Source organism: Anopheles ziemanni, chromosome 2 (genome assembly GCF_943734765.1).
Source record: "Anopheles ziemanni chromosome 2, idAnoZiCoDA_A2_x.2, whole genome shotgun sequence".
Classification (NCBI taxonomy): Eukaryota; Metazoa; Arthropoda; class Insecta; order Diptera; family Culicidae; genus Anopheles; species Anopheles ziemanni.
In genome coordinates, this window is record NC_080705.1 from 60,086,090 (window position 1) to 60,093,098 (window position 7,009).

Genomic DNA, 7,009 nt, shown 5'->3' on the forward strand with positions numbered 1-7,009 from the left:
GGACTTTAATTTGCTTGCTTTTTTGCCGGGAAAGTGTGTTTGAAGAAACACTCCATTTGTTTTACCTTACCGTAATGTTACGTTTGGACGTTGATAAAGGAGGTTCGTACGAAACGTGGCGTCGCTTTTGTTTCTCACGAATGATATTATCCTTCTTTAGCCCAAGCGTGTATTACACATTTTGTATGATTTATTGAAATGCAATTTTCGACAACGATTCTAAATATTATATATTTTGATTTCATATATCTCAAAATAGTTTTTTTGAAGCTTCTTATCTAATAGAATCAAAGGGTTTTTTCTGCTGAACATTAATTGAAATTGAGTAAACATGTTAAAGCGTTTTCACCAATTCAGATAAGTATTTGAATAATATGCCACATTAAACATTTGAATTAAAAAATACAAGATAGATCTTTTTAAGTATAAAAGAAAACAAGCCATATTTAAACTAAAGGAATGATGAAATTGGACGTAATCAAAATGAACTCCTAGTCTGCAAGCGTGAGGTCACTTTTAATTCTAAACATATTTTCGTTAATAAAATGTAGCAAAACTCAAATGGGTTAGTTTCATAATCTTATTGAAACGTTACCGACTGTTCAATGAAGCAGAATAAACCCAAAAATGTAAACAAGGTTCTGCTCTCTGCTTGTGAGCACACCCTAAACTTTCATTCAATCCATCATCCATCAACGGTTGGCAGTATCTACTTCTAAGAAAAGTAAAGTGTGTCAGTCGGTAAAAATATTGACTCAGCTGTGATCGATCACTTCCTTCCCGCGAACTGACTTGTTTTGAAGCCCGTCAATCACAAAATCATTAGGGCTGCGGGTAAAATGTTGTCAATTCGACATCTGGGCGAACGGAAACAAGAAATTCGGAAGGAATCAAACTCCCGGATCCAGCGACGCAGAAACGGATGACAAACAACTCCATTCCTGTCAAAATGCACACTGCAGTCTACGGTTGATGACACGTTCGTTGAATTCGGAAAATGGCCATGCCCTGGGCCTAGAAAACTCGGTACGGTTCGCTGACATAGTGACATAGAAAATGAAAAACAAATAACGCCGTCTAACCGGCGGAAAATGGAGGAAACTTTTCTTGCAGATCGTGCCTCTGTTCGTCGCAGACAGCGAAAGAAAATTGAAAAAAAGCACTCTGTCATGTTGATTTGGGTGCACGAGCGTTTTTGATCAAAGGCAGACAGGAAACATGTTTAAGCTTTCGGTGAGGCTGCAATAAGGAAGTTTGCAGAGTGCCTAAGAAATAAAAAAAAAAGCAAAAATGCGTGCTACACAATTGTGTTTGAGCAACTTCCGATAACAATGATGAAAGCAGCTATTCCACTATTGCCACCACTTCTCTGCACGAACCGGAAAAACACCCCACAATGCAACACCGCCCGTATGAAAGTCCTGAAAGACCACCGACTCTTCGTGGCCAACTGGCAGCCAGCGCAAGATGCAGCTCTTGCCGACGCTTTCGTCAAACACAGAAACATGTGTCAAAGTCAATCGCAACGGAATTTGCCGGCAATAGACGGTGCTTGGGGCTTGGATTGGTTCAAGAGTTTTCCGGCAGGAAATGTGCGCCCGCTTCGGCGAGTCTTCGAGGCATCTGGGGAAAATGCCAGCTCATCGACGTTGGCAGGAAGTGTTTGGCTGGAGCGCACGCGGGACCTGCCGCTGACGGGAACTCTCCCATTGCATCAATTGAAGAGGTCGAGTTTGCCTGAGTTTGACAAATAGCAAACGTTTGCCGGGGGAAAACGATCGTAGTGCTGTGGCACTAAGGATAACAAGGGAAAAGTAAAATGGCTGGAGTTTCTGCTGCTAGCTTGAATTTAATTTCGCATGGGAATGATGGCGTGTTTTAATGATTTTTTATCATGGTTTCTGTTTTAACTACGAATCATTCCTTCTTTTAATTAAAGAAAATTTCTATGAATCACGAATCTTTTGAACTTTTAATTCAGGAAAACTTCTGCTAGCTACGACCTACAAAATGCAAAACTAAAAGTAACAATGCCTTTTTTCAAGAAAAGCTGTCTAAAATAAAGTTGGGATGCTTTTGATTCTTGAATATTTTAAAAATTGTTCGAAATTGAATAAAGCATGAGAAAACGTATCGATCAACATATTTCTCCAGCTAACAAAAAAACATCTTGTACGTAAAAAATCAGAAGCCATCGGTACATTCTGCTCCTGTTTCCAACGAACAGTTGAAAGCAAGAAAGAAGAAACGGGCGAAAGTCGCTTTCGTTTTCTGGGCGTCGAAACCGTCACTCACCGCAATGCAAATATTGAACGTATAACATGCATAACTAGCTTCAAGTTTCCTTCGTCAACACCACTGTCGGATCGATGTCTTCCCGATTCGTTCGCTTCCACGCAGTAGGTTGGTCTGGGAAACCAACATGCTTCCTCGTGGAAGTGTCTACGGCGGTGCGGGTGGGCGGAAAACCCGATGATGGGAAAGCGAGAGCACACAATAACAATCAAGATGTATCGTATTTCGATTTTATCCAACCGAATTCAATGCACGTCATCAGCGGTTCAGACTCTTCTATGGCGAGCAATTGCGCACCGAGCTCTGCAGATGTTGTACTGTAAAGAAGAAACGTTGAGAGTTTCCGATTCACAAGGATTTGCAACGGATGCAGTATGTGTGTGGGTGTGTATAAGTGTGTACGCAAATGCAACGACTTATAGGTGTTGGTTTTGGTAGCGACACGAGTTCGTGTTGCAGTTGGCATTCGCTGGAATCGATTTGACGAAAGGTGAACATGTTTGTACTTTTTAAAAGTAGTTGATTAGGTTTCCTTCTCCTGATGCAAGACGTTGTTCGTACGGACACGTCGACCACGATCGATGATGGCACGTTTTGCATGCGGGTGAAATTGAATTCCGTACAGCGAATGTTTGGCCTGATGAATATTCTTCGCGATTCTCCGTCAGCTGTCGATTTGTTTGACTCTTTCGGGGAAGTTGCAGGTTGGGTTCGTTTGACTTATTTTATTGTTTAAGATTCTGTTTCTCAGAGGGAAAAAGAAGGATCGTAAAGTCAAACAACTTCTTTTTATTATTTTCATAACGGTAAACTTTCATTTAGCTGAAGCAATTTGTATAAAACAATCTCTTGAAAATAAAGTATAGTTTTAACTATTTCACTATTATATTTCTTTGATTCCATTATTAATCTCTCAGCCATCAATTATTACACTTTGAAAATAAACTATGGTTGTTAATAATGTTTACAAAATTAATTGCGAATATAAAATCTTTTTCCAATCAAAATAATGAAAATACATGGCTGGCATTCAATATAGCAAGGCAACAAAGCAAAGTATCTCCGAAGTCACGTGCAGTTTTCGAAATGTGCTAACCGACATGTACTTGAAAAATCAGTAAAATATGCATTGTAAATTCACAATTGTAGTTTATGATGGTTGTAAGCGAATTATTTTCCAAAACAACCACCGTTACAGTTTTTATTTTCATGTTTTCGATTGACGACAAAAGTAGATGACCGCGAGGCAAACAATGCGCTAGAGACAGAAGTTGGCGAGATTTGTCAAAATCAGATGCCTTAGAGGCAAAAATTTATGAGCTATTTCAAAAATTCATTCATTAGAAACAAAGTTCAAAGTTCATTAGAAACAATACTACCTGCTGTCGGGACACAGGTTAGTAACAACGACTGGATTAATTGGAACTTAATTGTGTATAGCAGTGCTTATTCTACATTTGATCACATGATGCACTCTGTTCACAAATTCCTCGAGGAAAACCGAAACTAAAACCAACCGGACGCAAACAAAACCGGACAGCCTGGGATGGATCTAGTGAATTACCTGTCCCTTACCTCAAGCCCTAATTACGCCTGATGGATGAGTATCTCATCAATAGGAAAGCATGCGGAAAAGCTCCACTTCATTATTGACCACCGGTTCCGATACGCTGTGATACTACGCCATGGTGCCGGCCGACGAACACAGAGGACGTTTTAATAAGCATGCCATGTGGATGGGTATTTGCGGTTGTCACATTCCCAACTCGGTTCCATTTATTTCACCTTCTTATTTGTGTCCCCTCGCTCGGAAGGGAAAGGGAGGGAGGCTGGCTACGTACGTCGGGTACGTAGATCCCCTTTTTCGCCGTTTGGATACAGGAATATGGAAGGCAAAGGGTCCTCATCCTTATTCATTATTTATGCTCGACCGGTGTTGGTGGAAGGAAGCTATACCGAGCAATATCACCAACTTACTCAACCCCGCAGTCGGTGTTGGAATATGTTTTTCTCAAGGCTTGTAGCCCTTCTCGGTGGTTGGTAGAGTAGCTCCCATGCCAATCCTATGGTCACACCAGCGTCTACGTCCCTTTCCACCAGCAAACCAACCGCAAAACCATCCATCAACGAAGGCGAAGGCGAATGGTGCGCTTGAGAAAACGTGCCGAGGGCCACCCTCGGGGATTGCGAAGACTTACTGGCTCTCCTTGATGTCCCTCGTTTATTCCCGAAATCGTTTGTTGACCTCTCGACCGGAGACCGTCCACAAGGATGTGCCCCGTGCGGTAGGTGCCCTTCCTGTGGGAATGCTCGGCAGTTAAGCTCTACCTTACTTTCTCTCACTTCCTTATCGCTCCTTTACCTATACTCTTATTATTTCTCTCTTGGTTGTACCAGGGTTTCCTTTTACTACTTTAATATTCCTGGCCCTATCTCGCACTCACTTTTGGTCTCTGTCTCCCTTTCGCTCCGTGCCTCTGTCGATGCTGATTACCTAGCATAAATTGTAGTCACTTGTAGTCTTCCAACTCATCGACTCCAGGCTAGTGGAATCGAGCGCCAAGGTAGCTGATGCCTAAATTTATCGAAAATCGTTCGTCTAGGGCGCATTCCATCCATTACGATCCTCCCGTCTTAGCCGGTCGGTGCTTCGAACACGAGTTCCGGATAAATTTTCCCATCCCCGAGAGCCAACCGTGTCCACGGCCGTGCTGGTTGGCATTTCCGCCGGACGGTTCCGTTCATTAATTCCACTCCTCGGGCTGCTCGATGGCGTCAGGAGGTTAGGGCGGAGGGTGAGCGAATCGTTCCGGTGAAGAATTTTGCTACCGGAAGTGGAACCCAGCAGGCAGAGGTGCAAGAAACTGTCCACGGGGAAACTGAGGCGCACGGAGAAATGTCAAAGGATCAGCGGGTGTCGATAATTTTCCTCCATCTATCAACGATCGTATCGTACACCCGGGTGCTGGTGCCTGGTACCGTTGCCTCCCAAATGGGTTTCCGTGTCCGTCAGGCGTGTAATTTATGTAGCACCTGGAATACGCTCGGTCGTTGGACGTTGGAAGCGTACCCGGGCATGAGGGGGTGAGCGGTAAAAATGTGACGGTGAACCGGTTCCATCGATAAGGACGGGTCGTTGCTGATAGATCACCCTCGAAACGTCACCCAAACTGGCAACCGGTGAACCATCCGTCCGGTGAGCCGATAACCTGCGGCAATGAAACGTTTCTTCCGAGTAGCACTAGTTGTAGTGTGCGCACGTCCTACTGGTTCCGGAGATAATATGAAGAGACTGTTACGGCATGGCATGGGACCCCGTACCTTGAACGAAAGGCGGACGATAAGAGCTAGCTGGCGAGAGGTATGGAGTACCGTAATCATGGAACACAATTGCACCGTAATCAGGATCGACAACGTGGAGCATGGATGGCTCTTATATTGTCAATTTCAGAGCACGTACATAATAGCAAAAGGCTGAAGTAGCTCTGCTCGAGACAATTTACAGATGCTGACAACGTAACTTGCACTCGTTTCTTTTTCGATAGTTATGCGATTAATGCTATTTAAATCACGGACAAGGTATGTGCTCCTCTGGTAGCTCACTAGACGAACATACTACTTTACTCTTCTCAGAATCATTTTCTTCAGTTAAAGCTATACTTAATTCGATAAAATTGATCTACCGTATGCGTGATAATGCTTGCACTATCGTACTGACGAGGTTCTCGTTTAACCTGTGCTCATAAATTCTTGGTATTCTATGAATTCACTTAATCCTTAACTCATACCAAGGTAGGCTGTGAACAAAAACACACAAAATACTTAGTTTAGCAGTTGTACCATGACCAAGCAGCAACGTGTTCGCGATTTGTTTCACGCGCAAATGTCGCATAAAGAAATTAGTTTTGCGATAGGTGTGTCCCGGTGGACCGTGAAATGAGTCTTAGATTGGGAAAAGATTGGACAACTAACCTCGAAGATATCAACTGGCCGCCCGCGATCAGCTCGAACTCCGAAGGTTATCGCATCAGTCAAAAGGAAGATCAAATGGAATCCAGTGCGTTCGACGAGGAAAATGGCAAATGAACTAGGCATCAGCGGCTTTACGGTACGAAATATTTTTCGAAGTACGAAACTTTCTAAAACTAAAAAACCTGTCTTCCTTATTACCGACGAGAGCTTATTCACCATCGATACAATTTCTAGATTCGACCGCTATATTATATAGGTCTATATTATATCCCCCTGTACGAGAGGACTGACTATTCCCGTACACAAAGGGTAAAAACTCTTGTAACTCCTTAACGGGCAGGCATGACCAAGAGGACGTTACGCCAAGAAGAAGATAAGATCTCTATCAGTAAAAGACGTGCACGAAGTGTCTATCGGACCAAGCATCCTGCAAATGTCAAGGTGTCATGGCACTAAAATAAATCCGGCCAAATTCCTCCGTATCTACATTGAAATTTTAAACAAGTATGATCTTCCGTAGGTAAAAGAACACTACAGCCCGAAGTCAAATTTTGTGTTTCAACAAGATGAAGCTCCGTGACACCCCTTAAAACATCTTCCTTTCTGGTCGAAAGATATGTTCTCGCCATCTAGCCCGGAGCTTAATCCGCTAGATTACTAAATATGGCGCTTTCTGAAGGCCAAAGCTTGCTCTACATGCCACCCAGCTACGGTATGCCTCTGGAAATTCGTTTAAATTATT